At 41.3% G+C, this 21,329-nt stretch overlaps 1 protein-coding gene and 1 long non-coding RNA gene across 3 annotated transcripts in view; one reads left to right on the top strand and one right to left on the bottom strand.

Moving 5' to 3' along the window:
• The window catches only part of LOC112221038 (leucine-rich repeat and immunoglobulin-like domain-containing nogo receptor-interacting protein 2), a 303,359-nt gene that overhangs the window by 131,615 nt on the left and 150,415 nt on the right, over positions 1–21,329 (top strand). The window lies entirely within an intron of this gene.
• LOC112221039 lies at positions 5,161–8,662 on the bottom strand. The gene is made up of 6 exons (XR_002948969.2): positions 8,394–8,662; positions 7,485–7,543; positions 7,208–7,399; positions 5,930–7,053; positions 5,776–5,837; positions 5,161–5,699 (listed from the first exon to the last, which is right to left on the bottom strand). It is a non-coding gene; the product is annotated as an uncharacterized LOC112221039 (long non-coding RNA).

Raw genomic sequence — 21,329 nt, 5'->3', positions numbered from 1 at the left:
CTGGAGTGGTGTAAAGCTCATCGCCATTGCACTCTGGAGCAGTGGAAACAGATTCTCTGGAGTGATGAATCACACTTCACCATCTGGCAGTCCGACGGGTGAATCTGGGTTTGGAAGATGCCAGGAGAACGCTACCTGCCCCAATACATAGTACCAAATGTATGGTTTGGTGGAGGAGGAATAATGACCTGGCTGTTTTTAATGGTTCGGGCTAGGTCCCTCAGTTCCAGTGAAGGGAAATCGTAATGCTCCAGCATACAATGACATTCTATACGATTCTGTGTTTCCAACTTTGTGGCTAAATTTTGGGAAAGGCCTTTTCCTGTTTCAGTATGACATTGCCACCGTGCACAAAGTAACGTCCATACAGAAATGGTTTGTTGAGATCGGTGTGGAAGAACTTGACTGACCTGCACAAAGCCCTGACCTCAACCCAATCAAACACCTTGGATGAATTGGACATCAGTGCCCGGCCTCATGTGGCTGAATGGAAGCAAGTCCCCGCAGCAATGTTCCAACATCTAAAGGAAAGCCTTCCCAGAAGAGGGGATGCTGTTATAGCACGTGCCCACATACTTTTGGTCATGTACTGTACATGCATTTTCATATTGTTGCAATCATGGCAGTATTTTAAAATGCATTGTTAATAGACATGCTGTTATATCTCACTCTGGTCCCTCTCCTTGGACTAAATAAGTACCAGTAACAGAAATCTAATTTCCTGGACCTATTTTCAAAACAGGGGCTTTGTTCCAATATCCACACTAGCATACCACTTATTAAGCACAATATTGGTTATGTATTCTATTGTAAGTGGTATGCTAGTATGGACAGTGGAGCATACGTAGCTTGGGTGTCGGATATTGTTATGCGGATATTCCCATAGACATACCAAAATACTTATACAAACCCCATATCTAGTATGATTTACTTCACCACCAGGCCTATCCCCAATAGTGTTAAAACTACCCATTGTTGTTAGTGCATTATTGTTAGTGCATTATGATTTATAACACGCACCCCACCCCCCCGATCAGCAGTTTATCTCACTGTAAATGAGAGTGGCTGGTCCGTGTGAGTGACGGCTAATGACTGAATGGTAATGAGGTAGAGAGGCTATAGATGGAGGGATGGCAAAGCACTCTTGTGAACGGTGACTTGGTCATTAGGAGATGCATCTTTGCCCGGCAGAAGTGCACGGCTTAATTGGTTCAGTTCATCATGGCATAACAACTTAGTTAGATGGATGGGTGGGGGTGGTGATGGGGGTGGTTGTGTGTCTTGTGTGATGTGACTAACACACAGTGCATTCGGAAAGGATTCCGACCCCTTCCCCTTATTTTCTTGCGTTACAGCCTTATTCTAAAATAGATTAAATCACATGTTTTCTTCATCAATCCACACACAATACCCCATAATGACAAAGCAAAAATGTATTTATAAAAAAATATTAAAACCTGTTTTTGCTTTGTCATTATAGGGTATTGAGTGTAGATTGATGAGGGGAAAATCTGTTTAATTAATTTTAGAATAAGGCTGTAACATAACAAAATGTGGAAAAAGTCAAGGGGTCGGAATGCGGGTGGTGAACGTCCAGAGAGGCAGTTTATGTGAGGCGTCACTGTGCTGCATCCTACACATAATGAAGCAATAGGAGGATGAACCGCAAGCACAGGGCTACAGTATGTGGGTCTTCAGTATAGCCTAATACTTATGCAAGTTGTGAAGTCACTTGGCTTTATCTGTCAATCCAAAAATGATTGATATTTGATTTACCTGTGAGAAATAATGCTTGGATAGCTTGGTCTCAGACTGGCACATTATACTAGTTTAGGTTGTTTCTATGTTGTTGTATAAACTGCCAAGGGAACACATCACTTGATTGATTCAAAGAAAAAGACAAATAAACATTTTTTTTATGGTGCACATCATGTAGTACAACCATTTAAGTAAACACGTCATTGTGTTCATCACTACTTTTGTGGAACGGAGGGAAATTAGGCGGTTTTGTATTTTCTGCTCATTTTGATACAAAATTAAAACAGCAAATGACTGTGATGATAGGTATTCACAACAGTATATCTTCATTTGTTCTGGAAAGGAGAGGGAATTACTCTGCTATGCTTGTTCTTCACTAACCACGACAGTAACGGGGCAGCTGTTGGGATTTAGTTTTCACACACCACATGAAACACTAAACAGCTTCACCAAAACACTCTTCAGCCTGTTCTTTTCTCCAGACACATTTGGTCTGAACTTCTGTGTGAAAATGTATGTTTTTAAGCACTCAGCAACAACAGCAAGCTTCAATAACTGGCGTAAATGGAATACCTATACAATTTCACGTGTGACAAAGCTGAACGAATCCTGTCAAATATCTGCTGGATTGTAAAAAAGCAAACAATTTTGTTTGGCTCTTGGCATGTGACGAGTTACAGTATTTCTTTGATGCAACTTTATACTGCCTGCACAGCCAAAATAGTGTTTAACTTTAGTTTAAGGTCACTGCAACAATGACAAACAACAATCATAGTATGATTATGACACCAAGAGGCATATAACACAAAACATCCCATTTGACTGTAATCTCAATTCACTGTGGTCCATGCCAGTCTGACTACATTACAAATGTTGCATTGCATCAACCAACGGTTGCATGCCAGGCCATTGACTGAGCAGTCGGGCATCAGATTGCTATGGTTAGTTATATCTTAAACATCTATCCAGGCATTGTGAGATCTGGCATGTGTCTGCAATGCAAAGCTTACACAACATGACTGCGGTGCAAAGAAACTGTCAGGAAAGCCATGAAGACAATGAGTGAGAGTGGTTTGTTTGGCATCACTTGGGACCCTGTGCTAGAGAACTGTCCTTTGCACTGACCTCCACCACTGGGATCTGGGCATGTGAGCAGCAGTGGCATTAGAGGTGAAAGGACTGCGACGAGCCAGTCAATCCTGCAAGCCACGGCCGCCCCCCCCCTAGCTGGAACTCCAGCAGCTCTCATATTAAGTACAGCTTTTATGTAGACCGAACACTTATTTGAGATTCACCCACAAAGGATTAGAAAGACAAAAGGTCAACATTTGTTAAAACATTTCTAATTGCATATTGTATCTCAATGTCCTTGAGGCATGCTATTTTGCACATGAGGACTAGCAAGTGGTATACAGAAAATGTGTTGTGGTGGTGGTACAGGATTACATGATTCTACAATGTGAAACCATAGCTGTGACGTACGAGTTATCGTGTGGGATCTAATTACAGGATACTAGCACACTGACAGGTAGTTCGTGCACAAAAACAACAGGCACCTGCTCTGCTGCTGCTATATTGCAGAAAACAAGCTCAGGTATTTTTCTGTCAGTGCTCCCTATCCCGACGGTGCTAGCTACACAGCAGTTTTGCCCCATAGGCAGGTGACCTATTTTCCTGTGTTAAATGGAGAATGGAAGCAGCTAGTGTTTGAAAAGAGGGGGAGATGAGGGGGAGGGATATGATCCTCTCCTTGATTGGGACCAGGCTGTGGATTAATTACAACCCGATCCCGTGCTATGAGCGTGACACTTATGCCTCCGTGGATCAATAATGCATGTTTCTGTCTCTTCAGTTAATTTGCACAGGGGCCCTCGAACTGGCGTCATCGTCTCCTGCGAAAGTGTAGGAGACACCTGATACCCAAGGTGCAACACTCCACCACCGTCCTCCCCATCATCGACTCCCATCCCCTCCCCTCCCAAATGTTGGCTGACAAATTGATTATTTCTTAATGTGCTGGGTGAAGAGAGAGAGAAAATATTCTCAATTGAGAGAGATGTGATAGGGTGGCGCGTGTTGAATGAAGCTTGGGGGGTTTCATATTCCTGTCCTGTTTGGGTGAGGTGACGGAGCTACGTTGGCCTTTGGATGGTTATTCTACCATATAGGGAAATGTTACGGTTAAAACTGAAATAGGAGAAATGTTTAAGCATTACAACTCAGAACAGTGTTAGCATGGAGTCAAGCATTGGGCCATGAACGGATGGTATGAGAAAGATCACGCTAACATGTAACAGAGGTAGGTCATTCGATCCTGTGTGATTTATCTAGTCTGTGTAGAGTTTTGCATGGAAAGTAGAGACGTTTGTTGGGACCTTATACTGGTGGCTTGTGGAGCGTGTGGTTTTGTAGATCACTTTGTAACCCTAACTACTCTCACCAATGTTAAACTAAAGACCTAAACTCTCTGGACAAATGACCTGGAATGGCTTGTCCTCGCAATGTACTGTTATTTCTCTATACCATGAGTGTTTACAATATGCAGCATTTTTTATGAAGTTTTCTACTGCTGTTTAGATGGTCGTAAAGTTCAGTTTACATTTACATGAAACTGTTCACATTTACATAAAACTCAGATCACATTTAAATAACTCAGTTTACAATTACATAAAACTCAGATCACATTTACATTTAAGGGTCAATATCACTAAAAGGGTTATTTTTGTCCTGAAGATAAATCGTTCAAAATTGTATATAACAAATATAGACTGGATCCAATTTCAAAAGGATCCTTGTGTGTATGCCTTCATGATAATAGCAGCATAGCGTGGAACCCCGTATTATTTGGCATATTCAATATCGTTTAAGAAATATATTACCTTCAACAGTGTTATCTTGTGATCAAGCCATCAATGTTTTGTGATTATTGGTGTTGTAAAAATGTTAGCTAACATTAGCATGTTTAACGTTTAAGTGGAAATACCACTACTATCGGCTTTTTGATAAACGGCTTGTTAAGTTCCGTATTACCGGCAATGGGGTACCCAGTGATCTGCCACCTTAATATTTTCTTCAATTACAAAATATATCTGTTTCATTTTGTTCAAAAATGAGAAACCGACCTCGTATCCGAAGTGTTTACTAGATAGTTGACTAGTTGGCTAGCCTTCTGCAAATGACTTGCATGTCAACTTTTCATTGCGTAGCCTGGTGTGCCCTCCTGTGGAATCTTAAAATACGGTTCTTCACCAAAATATTCAGTGTTGTAACCAAATAATGTCTCATAATTTGTTTTACAGATTAATCTTATGTTTTGAGAAAGTAGATAACAGTTTAATACTAAAATGTAAATGAGTTTAAATAAATACAACTTTAATTTCAGTCACGTGCATTGACATGAACAATTAAAACACTTGGAGTTTGTGTTGCAGAGATGCACTTGGAAAGTAAAGGAAGAAATACAAAAGATTGGTTGAATCAACATATCTTATATTTTAGCCATGTATTTTTTTAAATCAAATAAATAATTTCTTATGAAAACAAACAAACAATAAAATCTCGACCTCCATCCCCATATATAAAAATCCAGCTTCACCACCACCTCTAGATCCCACTACACACACCTACGGTGGAACCAGTGCTGGCAGAAGTCACAGCACACCCATGGCACCTAGGACCTACACTCCTGCGGGGAGCTTGCAGGTGGATCATGCTCACCGCAGTGAGCACAGCAGGTGGTGTCTTCTTTTATTTGAACCCCCCCCCCCCAAAAAAAACCACATCAAATTGATTAACATGGTTTTGCAAAATGTAGAAGTACTACTGCAACAATAGTAATTGATACAACTGAGTGAAAAACAAATATTATGAAGTACCTGAGAGTACTGCCATGGGTGACGTGACAGAGGTGGCTGGTGACGCTTTTCTCTTCCTTTTCTGTGCTGCAGTTAAGAGAAAAAGTAGTGTTAGACAAAACATGTTCCATGAAAACCCTTTTCAACTTTCTTACAACAATACCTCTGGAGGAAGCTTCAGATGTTTTGGAGGAGGTGGACATGCCTTGAGGCTGGTGCTATGGACTGTAGATATGTAAAGAAAAGAAAAAAAGGTTAAATATTGCAGTTTATAAAACACATAAAAGTCTTTTTTTTGTCATTTAACATGTGTTTACCTGTGGAGGTGGCTGTATTCAAATTGCAGGGGGCAGCGACACCAGACGAGGCTGCAATGGTGGTGTGACCAGGGGAGATGGAGGAGGCAGTTGGTCCAGAGGAGGCTGCGTTGGTGGTGACAGACAGGGGGATGGTGTGCATCGTGGTGGTGGACGAAACCGCCGATGATGGTTTGGAGGAGCTGGTGTTTGTAATGGTGTGGTTGAGGTGCCGACGATGGTGTGGCCCGGAGATTAGGCATGTGGCCTTCTTCTGCAGCTGTGGGCTCTGGCGGCTCCTACAGGTGTTGCACACTGGGAGGCACTGGTGATGGTGATGCAGCTGTCAGGAGTGGTTCCAGCGGGAGGTCCAGCAGAGGCGATGGCGTCGATGGTCTCATCCATGGCAGCCCTCTCCCATGCCCTCTGAGGGCTGCCCGACACTCTTTCTCCTCTGCCTCGGACCTCTCCTTCTCACCCCTCTCCTGCCACTGGCGCGTGTATTCCTCTGAGGCATGTGGCAACCACAGGTTCCAGGAGAGGCGGTAGTGGAACCCGGTAGGGACCGTGACGACACTAAATGGGCCCTTAAATGGCTGAACGGTCAAAAGGGAAATGGCCACACTTCTTAAACCCTTCCACCACATAGCGTATGTCCTTGTAGCGCTGGTAAGGGTAGCGGCATACTCTGGCAAATTCTGATTTGTTTACAATGTAGGAGTGGTCAAAATGGCTGAGGTCTCCAGCGACCTTGGTGTGTAGTGGCCACCTGGGAAACACTTGGTTTAGATGATAAACGGAGGGACATCCTCCCCAGCTGCGTTGAAGCAGGCTAGCACTGTGATGTGCTCATTGGTGCCTGCTCTTTGTGCCTGCAGGCCAGCACTTTGTGCCTGCTCTGGTCGCTACGCAACCCAGACTCATCGCAGTTATAGATTTGTCTTGGTTTCTCCCTCAACCCACTCTCCTCCAAGTGCTTCTCATAAGAAGCAAAGAAGGTTTCCATCGTCGGATGTGTGGCACACTCAGCTCTCCCCCTTCTAGGGTGTCCGGCCTCCTCATGCTCAGGTTCTTGTGTCTCCTCCTTTACATTTCCCATCAGCTCTTCCCCAGAGGTGAGATTGTTTCCTCCTGGGTGCTGAAACCTACAACAGAATAAAATACAAAATTGTCCATCAGCATGAAAATGCTTGTTTTGGCATCCCCATACACATCCACATTTACATCACACACATTGAGAACATTCAGTCCAGCATTCTACATACATAAACATACGTAAACACATAGAACAACAAATACCTGTGTATTTTGTCAACGTATTTCATCAGCCTCTGTCTGGTGAAGGGGAACCCATGGCTGGCGCTGTAGATACAGTACTGCACCAGAGAATTTCCATCCTCTGGTGAAAGCAATGTGGGTGGTCCACTGCGACAACCATGGGTCACCCGGCCTCTCAGCCTGTCTGCCAGGGTCTGCCGAGGTACCATGCACCTTGGTAGATAAGAAAAGAAAACTGTTACTAGCAGATAAAATTCACATACACGTGGTAATCTTCTAAAATCAAAAGATGCCTAACCTTGGCAGCCTGGCGGATAGCCATCCCTTCCCCACAGTCCATGTCCACCTCACTCCATGCTGTGGTGGTAAATACATGGCGATAAATAACTTGGCACACAATACACATTTTAGAAAGACAACTCTGAATATAAACATATAAACATATAAACATGACATTTTCAGTGCTGAGGCATTTCTTTTTTACCTTTATTAAACTAGGCAAGTCAGATAAGAACAAATTCTTATTTTCAGCGATGGCCTAGGAACCGTGGGTTAACTGCCTTGTTCAGGGAAGAAAGATTTTCAGGAAAGACAGATTTGTACCTTGTCAGCTTGGGATTACTTTCGATTACTGGCCCAATGCTCTAACCACTAGGCTACCTGCCGCTCATGAGCATTGAAAGCTGATGATAAGTTTTCACAGTAACTGAGAGTACCCATATTTTTTGTTTAAAATTAGTCTCCCAGTTAGTTTAATATTGATGCATACATTGTAACATTTGACTAAATTCTGCCTCTATGTAGCTGTTGTTAGATTAACCTTAGCCTACAGTGATAGGTGTCAAAAAGTTAATGGTTCAAAGTTTAAAAAAATATATTTTTAAAAAAGTGCAAAATGCCCCTGACAGAGGACTCTAATTTTGATATGGTAAAGCTTGATAACACTCAGTTGTTTTCGTGATATGTATTATCTAACGCTTACAATGTATTTCCTTTTTGCTTACTTAGCAGTTATATCAACATTTAGCAACCAAGCTGTCACCACGTGTGGTCTGTCGCGCAGTCGAAATGTACGATATACAGCGTATCAAAATGTTTATACATGTTACTTTTTTGATAACTCTCCAAACTTACCTTAACTTAGATAAATTGCAGTAAATATCAGTGGTCAGCTAGCTAGAATGGTGTATTTAGTCCCAAAACATACCGTTATTTTCCTGTCCCTTTAAACGTTGAGCTCAAGGTGATTTAGTCCTCCAACTGCTAGAGAGTTTCCGAAGTTAGGGGATGCGTGATGTTGGGAGACAATTAGCTAATGACATAGAGTTCAAAGTACATTTTAGGCTATTTTATTTCAGTGGAAGGAGGCAATTTGTCCCAAGTGCTGATCAATCAACTTCAAGGAGAACAATTAGGAATAAAATTCTACATTTCAAAATTATATTTCCTAATTTTTAAATTTTCTTCATTAAATGTTATTTTATGTATAGTCTTTTTATGTTAAATTTTGCACTTTTTATAACAATATTGACTGTTTTCTGAACGTCCTCAAAGTCGTTGTCCACCCTATTACATTGTGGTTACTGGCACTTTAAGATAATACATATTTTCTACAATGACATCACAAACAGGAAAATATGTCACTTCCTTGGCAGAAATACAACTGTGGTGAACCTGGTGAGTATCTAGATTTCATACTATTACATTTTCATCATTATATGTTGGTGATGTGATCTGGGAAAGCATAAAATGTCCACCCTGTTAAGCAAAAATACAAAAGATGTTAATCGAATTTCATAATTTCAAAATAAATTTGTCAAACAATGCAAATTCCTTTTCAAGTGGCAGCCATTATCCTAGCTTTATCACGACCACTTGGAGCATAGTTGCTAATTTTAGCTCAAAATGTGGACAAATGAATATCTTGTAATATCTAATGTGTTGCAAAATATGTGTTTTTGTTCATAAATTGTATTGCATAATTACAGTATATATAGCATGTATAGTATTATAAGAATAGCCCTCCTTCCTACCCATACACACATACAGTAAATACATTTTTCTTGTACAGTAGCTGGTTGAGTATTTAAATGTACACAGTGTTTGTTACTCTTTATATCTTACCATATGCTATCTCTTCTCACCTCTGATGCCTGCCTTAGATTCCATTAAATGAACAATGAAGATTCATCAGGTTATCAGTGTTTCGCCAGGCCAGATAAAATACAGGGACATTACTTGTCTGTGCAAGAAGGATAGTGGCATGTTGGACTGTCCTTGTTTTCAGCTCAAAGGGGCAACTCTGGGTGACCCTGCAGCATCTAACCAGCGCCTTGCATCTCATGTCAAAGCTGGCACCACATGGCGACCTGGCACCATTGAACTTAATCACATACGGGAGTGGTGTGTTGTCAATTATGAACATGAAGGATACCCTGGCATCATCATGGATGTAGAGGAACAGAACATTAAGGTGAAGTGCATGCACCGGAATGGCATCAACAACTTCTTCTGGCCAAGTCCAAAGGAAGATTTGTTGGTACTCTGATGGACAGATCATTTGTCTGATGCCAGAGCCACAGGCTGTTAAAAAACGTTCTGTGCAGATGGAAAAATCCACCTGGAAGTAGGTGGAAGAGCATTTGGGGTGAAAGGGGGGAGAGATGGAAAGAGGGGGAGCGAGAGAGGGCAGGAGGAAGAGAGGGACAGGAATGTGTGTTAATGCTAATTTCAATGATTTTGTATCGGCAATGTATTTTTGTGTTGTTTTTCACAATGAATATATAGCAGTTCCAACGTTGTTACTATATATATTTCTATGTAGATGTTTATATTCAGTGTTCAGTATGCAGTGTTCAGGGTTTAATTTATGTTCTGTCCGTTATAGCTGTCCACCCTGTTACACCTTGGTCCACCCTGTTATCTTGGCATCTTTTTCAAATGAATTCAGTTACATTGTCAAATATCAATAATTTTTGTAATGTATTTTAAATAGTAAAACACAGCCAACACCAGACAATTATAAACTTGGATAAAATAGAATTAATACCTGTCTCAATTTAGAAAGTTAATGTGCAAATTAGATGACGTTCTGTATAAAACCACACATTGTATACAAAATCTGTTATTTCTTTATAACTTGACCAGAACAAATGGACAGGGTTGACAGGGGACACAAAAGCTTTATGAAAATGTAAATATGATTAAAATAGTCCAATGAAAGTAATTAAAAACAGTTAAATGCATATCCGTAACAGGGTGGACATATCATATAGCTGATTCACTGAAAATGTGTTTAGAATGATCTAACTCTAAGTACTGCAGCTTGGCCAACATGTTAAGTCTAATATTTCCCTTTTATAGTAAAACATGAAAGGAATACAAATTCGGAAATAAACATTTTAAATGTTGCATGGACCAAATGTAGTGTTTTGTGATATTGACCCATACATCTTAGTTTACATGTACTTAAAACTCAGTTTACAATGACATAAAACTCATGTTTTTCATTGTATTGTTTTGTCCTATTGTCCTATTGTATTATATTTATAAAGCAGTTTTGTGTTTGCGATATGCATGCAGATTGACACACTCATACATCGAATTGTCAATATTTCGGTCATGGGCATTCAACTCAACAAGATCCGGATCCTGCTGGTTTTCTGTTCTACCTGATAATTAATTGCGCTCACCTGGTGTCTCAGGCCTAAATCAGTTCCTGATTAGAGGGGAACAATGCAAAAACGCAGTAGCGCTGGCTTCGAGGTCCAGAGTTGAGTTTGGGGAATGTAGGTCATCAGAGCATTCCCTAATAAATTAATGATTTCCGTAACCAAATGCAATGCATGTGGCAAAATGTTGGACAACATTATGCTCATTCTATAGTTGATGTGAACCATAAAATTATGAATCTCCTGAAGATGGCAAACGGAAATGTCCCGCAAATTCACATATCAACACAGATGGCCATCAATAACAGGAAGGTGGCAAAGCAATACTCTTCCCAAGAGACATCCTGCATGCAGTCTGATAATAGATTCAGTGTGGGATCCCATCGCCTGTTAGACAGCAGTGTGACTGTGCTGAGAAGAAAGGGCACATATTTCATACCATGTGGTTATTCTCTTGGGGGCAATTCATGGCAAAATTCTCATGCATGAAAGTTGCATGCTAACCCTTCAGCCCCCTCCCCTCTCTCTGATTCAGAGGGGTTCAATGCGGAAGACACATTTGTAACCAACCACCTCAATTCGGTCTTATGTTGCACAATTTGTAATTGTGTGTTTACATTGGATAAAAGTAGAGACTCAGAGCTACAAAATGGTATATCATACACTGCAGTTGAGGAACAATGGGAAAGTAATTCTGCTTTGAAATTTGATCAACTTAATAACCCCACTGTTGAGAAAATGGCCTTTGAATTTTTGGTACACCTACTGGAGATCGCTTCTTTGTCTACACCCTTTCAGCATTGTTCACACCCTCTTAAGCCTTAGCTCCTCCCATCTCTTTAAGGATTCACATGTGAGGCTATGTGCTAAACATAGTGAGTAAGGTAGTGTACTAAACAACCAAAGATTTCAAGACTGAAAATGGTGAAAGTAGTGGCATACAATATGGAAAAACTCCAGGTATATCCTAGTCTGACTTTGGTGCAGGTCACGTTGTCCTTCACATTACCGTCTCTGGTAAACACACACTATATCAAATCAAAGTTTATTTGTCACAGGCACAGGATACAGAATGTGTAAATGGTACAGTGAAGTTGTTGCTTGCAAATTTGCATAGTAGCAATATCAAAAATAGAAAATATATAAATATTTTATAATTATTAGATGATTCTTACCCAGACACACTTGTCTAAATTAATGGGTCATATGAAAGAAACGCTTTAACCACCCCCCAGCCACATCTATTTAAGTGGATCAGTCACTGTTGTCTAGACATGTACACATGTTCATGAAATACAATAGATAGTCATAATCACCCCCAGACACACCTGGCTAACTTGATGGGTCATGTAATCATTTGGCAAAGTGGAGTATTTTGTTTATGTACTGTAGCTAGCTAGCTAAACAATGAACCATAATCCCAACCCATAGCTACAGTACAAACAGATTCTTATAGCTAGCCACCAGGCATGAAATGCTGTAGTATGAATCTTCAGGTAGCTAAAGCTAACCAACTAGATTCAATGTTAGCTAGCTGGTTAACATTAGGCTATAACTAGCAATGCAAATGGATTTCTGAGATATGAATAATATTACTACACAGATCATACATGTAACCTTAGCTAGCGAGCCAGCAAGCAGATGTTAGCTAGCTAGCCAATGGTATGTTTTAACTTGCAATGAAAATGACTTTCTGAAAAAAATTTAAACGTATAATATCGGAAAATGTAGGTAGACTCTTACCCTTTTACATGGATGAACGCTTTACGGCAGACTGGAACCACTTTAACTAAGTACGACTTCCTGTGTTTTCCGTTTTGTTTGTAGCTAGCGACAGCTTGTTTGCCTCGTTGTGTGAAGTCACTCCGGTTCACATTGACCATGTGCAGAAAGTAGTCCATCACAACTTTTTTCCACTGATCTTTGTGGATAGCATCTGCTTAATTCAGGGCAGTAACGTTGCTGAGAGCAGTAGCAACACTTTTGCAGTTCACCATGGCTAAAGTTATAGCTTTCAAAAAAATCCATGGTAGCAAGGATTATCTACACATACTGAGCAACTCATATTATAGACATAAGGTGCTACATGGCAGCATTTCTGTGGCTAAACCAACTAGGCCTGTCATTTTTTTCTTCATATTTACAGATGGCATACAAGTTTGTTATTAAGGCACATGAAAGTTCACATGTTTCAGGAGGTATTTCTGAAGAATTATTGTTGTTGTTGATTCAAATAAAAACATTACGTTCAAATGCCTCTCCTGCGAACTAGTGATGTATGACATACGCCTAGCTTCTTGAAACAAGTCATTGTTCGCTTGCATTCAGTTGTGCAACTGACTAGATATCCCCTTTCCCTTACCTGATAACTCATGAGCCACTCATGCATTAATAGGATCAACTTTCTTAGAAAATACTTATTACCAACAACTGGTGTTGCTTCGTAAAGCACTGCACAGAATACTAAGAATACCAAGTCATTATTGGAAGCCTAAGCTTTAGAACATCTCATCAACGTCTCTCCAGACAAGTTGGAGAATGACATCGTCATTGTGCACCCAGGAGAATTCTGAGCCAATTAGCAAGCCGCATGACTTCTGGCGAACTTCTAGTGAACAAACAAAACCCCTTCTGGAGAGAAAAGCCAATTAATTTAGCCACGATGTACAAGGGCAACCCAACTTCACTTAAAAGCAGCAGCTGATTATTTTAATATTTTATCACACTTTGTTATTCTAAGGTAGAATCTTAAAATTAATTGCCTTTACATGTCTTTCTAGGGAGTTGTTCCTAGCCACTGTGCTTCTACATCTGCATTGCTTGCTCTTTGGGGTTTTAGGCTGGGTATCTGTAAAGCACTTTGTGACAACTGCTGATGTAAAAAGGGCTTTATCAAATCAATGGAGAGTTGAAACAGCAGGTCTGGGACAAGTTGAGAGAGAGAGGAATCATACCAGATCGGTCAGACTGAACCAAGCCCCCATATGTAGACTGCTGCAGCATACATATCGAGGACTGAGACAGGGAGGGGCCGGGGACACTGTGGCGGTGCAACCGCATCTAGGGTATTACGCAAGGTTACGTTTAGATCCTTGGTTAGGTGGTTAAATTATTATCCTCAACCATGTTGGAAAAGTTGGCTGATTGAGCAGCAGTGCAGTTTTGCACTCTCTTTCCAAGCTAGTCGGAAGACTTTTAAATCCGTTCCAATTTTCTGGAAGCCTGCTTCAGGACTGGGGTATTTTCTGTTTGTCAAGGAGCTAGTTTCATGTACCAATTTTATTTAGTTTTTAGCAGTGCGATCACATTTAGTATATTATGCAAGGTTAAGTTTAGATCCTCAGTTAGGTTGTTAACAGATTGTTGTACTCCAATGTCTTCGGGTAAGTGGAGGGAGTCTGGAAGGGCATCTGGGTATCTTTGGGTTGTCTGAGAATTATTTGTTGCAATTGAAAACGGAATAAAGTGGATTATCCATAATCCAGGATTATGAAGAAAACAAACATTTAGATACACAATATCTATTCCATGGTACAAAATTAGATCCAGGGTATGAGTGTGGCAATGTGTAGGTTCTGAGAGATGTTGGACAAAACCGACTGAGTTGATGATGTCTCCGAAAGCTTTTTGGAATGGGTCTGTAGACTTCTCCATGTGAATATTGAAGTCACCAAAAATATGAATATTATCTGCCGTGAATATGAGGTCCGGTAGGGACCTCAGTGAGTAACGCTGTATATGGCCTAGGAGGCCTGTAAACAGTAGCTCTAAAAAGTGATTATGTATGTAGCATAGATTTCATGACAAGAACCTCAAGACGAAAATGCAGTAATTTGTTTTTTCCGTTAATTGAAATTTGCTTTCATAAATGTTATCAACACCTCCGCGTTTGTAGGATGTGCAGGGAATATGGTCATCATTGTAACCAGGCGGAGAGGCCTCATTTAGCGCTGTAAATTCATCAGGCTTAAGCCATTGTTGTCAGGCCAATTACATCAAGTTTATGATCAGTGATTAATTATTTGACTATGAATGCCTTGAAAGTGAGGGATCTAACATTAAGTAGTCCCATTTTGAGATGTGAGGTATTATCACAATCTCTTTCAATATTGACAGGAATGGAGGAGGTATTTTTTTCCAATGAGATTGCTAAGGCGAACACCGCCATGTTCAGTTTTGCCCGACCTCGGTCTGAACGGGGAAAACTGAGCTGACTACACTGACTGTGCTAGAGGCATACTTAACTAAGCTGGTAGGCTGGCTAACAGCCTGCTGCCTGGCCTGAACCCTATCTCACTGTGGAGCTAGAGGAGTCCTGTCTATGTTGATAGATAAGATGAGAGCACCCCTCCAGCTAGGATGGAGTCCGTCACTCCTCAGCAGGCCAGGCTTGGTCCTTTGTGGGTGAGTCCCGGAAAGTGGGACTAATATCTACAAATTATATATTTTGGGAGGTGCAGAAAACAGTTTTCAACCAGTGATTGACTTGTGCGAGTCTGCTGTAGAGCTCATCACTCCCCCTAACTGGGAAGGGGCCAGAGACAATTACTCAATGCTGACACATCTTTCTAGCTAAGTCACACGCTGAAACTATGTTGCACTTGGTTACCTCTGACTATTTCAACCTAACATTGTTGATGCCAATGTGGATAACAATATCCCTATACTCCCTAAACTTGCCAGTTTTAGCTTCAGCCAGCGCCATCTTCAGATTAGCCTCTACAGTAGCCCTGCCCCCTGGTAATCAGTGTATGATTGCTAGACTATACTTTTTATGTCTAATATAGTGGGTAATGGAGTCGCCAATGACTAGGTTTTTCAATTTATCAAAGATAATGGTTGGAGGCTTCGGCGGCTCAGTTCCCGTAACGGGTGGAAGATAGACCTGGGAAGGCTAAGGCTCTGACTTTGAATCGTTCCTTAATGGAAAGTTGAAAGTTTCTATCAGCTGAAAGAGTGACACAAGTAGAGCATGCCATCAGCATTTCTTTCCAGAAGCCACAGAAAATTGTCTGGCTGTGGGACTACAGGGGGGATTAACACTACTCCCTGTATTTACTGGTTGCACAGATGCTGTATCATCCTTTCCTACACTTAAATTGCTCTTGCCTAATGATTGCATCTGAAGCCAAGCTTGCAAAACGGCTATCCTAACCATAAGGCGATAGTTCTCCTGCATATTATGAGTACAGCAACTGCATAATGTTACTTAGCTGTGGCTGGTGGAGGTCCTGCAGGTCCATGTACATATAAGGTGCTGCAAGTCCATGTACAGACTGCCCTTTCCCACCCGGACAAAAGGAACACCTGTGTGAGAGTTGACTAAAGCTCAGTGTTCAACACCATAGTGCCCACAAAGCTCATCACTAAGCTAAGGACCCTGGGACTAAACACCTCCCTCTGCAACTGGATCCTGGACTTCCTGACAGGCTGCCCCCAGGTGGTATGGGTAGGCAACAACACATCTGCCATGCTGGTCCTCAACACTGGGGCACCTCAGCGGTGTGTGCTTGGTCCCCTACAGTACTCCCTGTTCACCCATGACTGTGTGGCCATGCACAACTTCAACACCATCATTGAGTTTGCTGATGAGACAACAATGGAAGGCCTGATCACCGACAATGAGACGGCCTATATCAAGGAGGTCGGAGACCTGGCAGTGTGGTGCCAGGACAACAACCTCTCCCTCAATGTGAGCAAGGCAAAGAGCTGATCGTGGACTACAGGAAAATGAGGGCCGAACAGGCCCCCATTAACATCGATGGGACTGCAGTGGAGCGGGTAGAGAGTTACAAGTTTCTTGGTGTCCACATCACCAACAAACTATCATGGTCCAAGCACACCAAGACAGTCGTGAAGAGGGCACGTCAACACCTTTTCCCTCTCAGGAGACTGAAAGGATTTGGCATGGGTCCCCAGATCCTCAAAATCTTGAACAGCTACACCATCGAAAGAATCCTGTTCAGCATCTGACCGCAAGGGGCCATCAGTGACCTATAGTTGAAGTCGGAAGTTTACATACTCTTAGGTTGGAGTCATTAAAACATGTTTGTCAACCACTCCACAAATGTCTTGTTTAAAAACTATAGTTTTCTACTTTGTGCATGACACAAGTCATTTTTCCAACAATTGTTTACAGACAGAATATTTCACTTATAATACATCGTATCAAAATTCCAGTGGGTCAGAAGTTTACATACACTAAGTTGACTGTGCCTTTAGAAGCTTCTGATAGGCTAATTAACTTTGTTTGAATCAAAAGGAGGTGTACCTGTGGATGTATTTCAAGGCCTACCTTCAAACTCAGTGCCTTTTTGCTTGACATCATGGGAAAATCAAAATAAATTAGCCAAGGCGCTTTCTAATAGGCCGAAGTCTCTTGCTGTCATTGCTGGGTGTTAGACATCCACCAATGAAATGATTGTCCAGTTTAGCATGTCTTCCTTCCAGTCTAAAGTCATAGTGGTCTGATAAGATACATGTTGGCATCAATAGTCCGGGTTAATAAGGTGGCTAATGACATTAATGACCGCTCTAATAAATGTAATGTGTGGGGTAGCAGGACACAGCGTCAGACTCCCCTTAATTCAAAGAACTGATAGCGAGGCCCATTAGTTACATTGATATTTGGTTACATGTCTACCAACTTGGCCTGCCTAAGTGGTAGAAATTGCAGTTACTCCAGCTCTGTCAGGAGGAATGGGCCAAAATTCACCCAACTTATTGTGTGAAGCGTGTGGAAGGCTACCTGAAAGGGTTGACCCAAGTTAAACAATTTAAAGGCAATGCTACCAAATACTAATTGACTGTATGAAAATTTAGGACCCACTGGGAATGTGATGAAAGAAATAAAAGCTGAAATAAATCATTCTCTCTCATATCATTCTGACATTTCACATTCTGAAAATAAACTGGTGATCCTGACTGATCTAAGACAGGGAATTTTTACTCTGATTACATGACAGGAATTGTGAAAAACTGAGTTTAAAGGTACTTGGCTAAGGTGTATGTAAACTTCCGACTTCAACTGTATATACTAGGCGGTGTCAGAGGAAGGCCCAAAAAATTGTCAAAGACTCCAGTCACCCAAGTAATAGACTGTTCTCTCTGCTACCGCAGAGAACTGGAGCGCCAAGTCTGAGTCCAAAAGGCTCCTTAACAGCTTCTATCCTCAATCCATAAGACTGCTGAACAATTAATCAAATGGCCACATGGGCAATTTACATTGACCCCCCTCCCCCCTTTGTTTTTACACTGCTGCCCCTCGCTGGTTATTATCTATGCATAGTCACTTTAACCCTACCTATATGTACAAATTACCTCGATTAACCTATACCCCCGCACATTGACTCCAGTACCAGTACCCCATGTATATAGCCTCGTTATTGTTATTTTATTGTTTTTGAAAGTTTTTTTTTTAGTTTAGTTTATTTTGTCAATATTATTTTCTGTAAGCATTTCACGGTAAAGTCTACTGTTGTTTTTGGCGCAAGTGTCAAATACAATTTGATTTGATTCTGTTTTTTAATTTTTTATCATTGAACCATTTAAATTCACAACCTGCAATACAGCAGCTAAATCAATGGCCACATTATCCTTATGCTATTGCCATTATTCCGTGGCAATACACATTTTTTTCCAGATGATCAGAACTGTATTAGTTATTAGAATGCCCATTTATGGATATTAAATGTCAGGGGCGCTAATAAATAATTTAGTTGAATGGTGTTCTTGGACTGGATCTGTGTCCACTGAAGCAGTTGATACAGTGGCTGATAGATGCATTAGTTAAAATGTGATAATCACCCAGATTTTTATGACATTGTTGTAACTGACATGGCGTCATTGCATGGCGATAATGGGGATCCAATCAGGGGAAATGCCTGTCAGTGATATATTAATCCGTGGCTAATCCCCTTGGCAACAACACGAGCGGAAATCTGCTTATCAGCCTAGATACATGTGGTCACTGGTGATTAGGACCTGGAAATGCCTATGACACACAATGTGTGTCATAGGTCTAAAGAAGAGCGTGTTCCCATGTTGTTCCTAAAAACATTTTTCGTGACGCTTTCTAATAGGCCGAAGTCTCTTGCTGTCATTGCTGGGTGTTAGACATCCACCAATGAAATGATTGTCCAGATTAGCATGTCTTCCTTCCAGTCTAAAGTCATAGTGGTCTGTAAAGATACATGTTGGCATCAATAGTCCGGGTTAATAAGGTGGCTAATGACCTTAATGACCGCTCTAATAAATGTAATGTGTGGGGTAGCAGGACACAGCGTCAGACTCCCCTTGATTCAAAGAACTGATAGCGAGGCCCATTAGTTATATTGATATTTGGTTACATGTATACCAACTTGGCCTGCCTAAGTGGTAGAAATTGCCTTAGTGAGCTTTTTTTTCCTGAAAAAGCTCTCGGTGGCCATTTAAACATAATCTGCACACTTTCAATTTGACAAAACATGGCTTCAAGAGCAATTAAATAACACATTCTGGATGTATTCAAAGTGTGAGCTCAGAAAAACAAAGTATCACTCGTATACGCCGGTTCAACTGGTCCATTGCTGCTGCTTTTTGCAGCTATTAACTAGTTACTCTGAAGACCTCATCAACATGTTGCAGTGAATGTTATGCAGCATCACCATTTAAGATGCAGGGTTTCTGAGTGTTGTGACCACACGTCTAACCTACAGTCAATGTTTGCTGTTGTTTAAATTGGTATGACATGTTAGTATTGTGTCCTTAGAATGAAACGTAAGATGTGCTGGTGCCGGTAAAAAGCACTGGGCTCTGGGCTGAATCTGGGGATGTCACCCCTAGGGGGACTCGGGGAAATGAATAAGCCCTTGTAACGCAAGACCTCCATTGAGAATGTTGAATGGAGTGTGCGGTCTTCTCTCATTCTTGTGTAGTGACCTTTTCAATTCCCTTCTGCTTTGGGACTAGCTACTCCCACAGCAGTCATAGAAGAGAGCAGGGCTACAGTAAAGAGACCTCTGTATAATGTTCTGTCTCCATTTACAGTCAACATACACCAGTAGAGATAGCTCTATATAGAGCTATTTGCTCCATAGTTTACCTCCAGACAAGCACTGTCTGGAGGTAATTATTAAATATGTAATTTTATTCAGAATAAGGAGATATGAATGTTTGGATCAACAACCAATTTTTGGGTATTTATGTACCTATCCCCAAGTGGCGTGGATTACAGAAAACAGAACAAATCAGGCTTAGGTTATTGCTTGAAGTCCTAGACTGCTGAATCCTGCCTCTGTAACTAAACTTTTCAGGCTCAGAGGTTGTTTTTGTCTGACTAGGAAAAGTATCCCTGACAACCAAATTGGAGACTACCTCCAAAGAGGACTTGTTTTGTAGGCCTAGAGGTGTTACAACGTAATAGAATGCAATTAGATGTGTTACAATGAGTTGTTGGGGTCATAGTACTGCAGTAATTCTAACAGTAAAACGCAGAGAGGACCAGACTTTGCAAACAGTCTTTGCTTTCACCACGGTAGTTAGCACTCACGCCTATCAAAATACCCTATAAAGCAAATTAGTATTATGATTTGAGACAACACAGCTGGTGACTGCGTTGACTTTGACAGTGTGAGACAATAGGGTAGCACGTAGAATAGCTTCACAGTAAACATACTTTCCATCACTTGTCATAAACTAAGTCTTACTGTAATCATATTCATACCGGGAAGCCCACATTACACATTCCCACCAAAAAGATTACTGCTCTGATTGCTCTGACAAGAACAAGAAGGGTCACCACTTCAAACGCATTAGGGAGTCTTTCCTTTCTCTCTGAACCCTCTCACAGGGGGTTATTTCTTGAAACCTATTCTCAGACCTATTCTGTGCCTCAACAAGCATAACAGTGGAGGGATTGATCTCCGTCATGTCGTGATTACCCCTCACACGCTGATACGGAATATAATCTCCATATTCTAGACATACACCATATGCACATGCTGATTGCACAAATAGCCCCTAGCGAAACCAATCACCATCAACTTCTCTACTTGTCAACAACCAGGGGGCAAGCATCACAGCCGAAAGCTACACGTCATCCCCAAAGCCCCCCATTAATATCTGCGACTAGACACTGTCCCGGGTTCCCCTCTCTCTCTCTCTCTCTCTCTCTCTCTCTCTCTCTCTCACCCACTCACTCACTCACTCACTCACTCACTCACTCTCCCGCCCTCTCTAGGTGAGGCTGGTGAATCAATCCCACTTAGCCACTGTGCCCTGTCCTTTAGCATCTATGTTCAACTGCATTGTTCCTGGTGTGGAATTATAGAATGGCTACCCATTCTCTGTCATTACTTGCCAACAAGATGTAAATTAAAGTTTATGTACCACTGCCAAGTGGCAAATGGAGTGCAGTTCCCATTTGGGATTGGAAACTAAAAAGAAAAACCAGATGCATGTTTCTTGCCCTCTTAAGGCGTCCGCATACATAC

Source organism: Oncorhynchus tshawytscha, linkage group LG21 (genome assembly GCF_018296145.1).
Source record: "Oncorhynchus tshawytscha isolate Ot180627B linkage group LG21, Otsh_v2.0, whole genome shotgun sequence".
Lineage (NCBI taxonomy): Eukaryota > Metazoa > Chordata > Actinopteri > Salmoniformes > Salmonidae > Oncorhynchus > Oncorhynchus tshawytscha.
The sequence above is the reverse complement of the archived record's forward strand: the minus strand, read 5'-3'. Positions and strand labels throughout refer to the sequence as shown.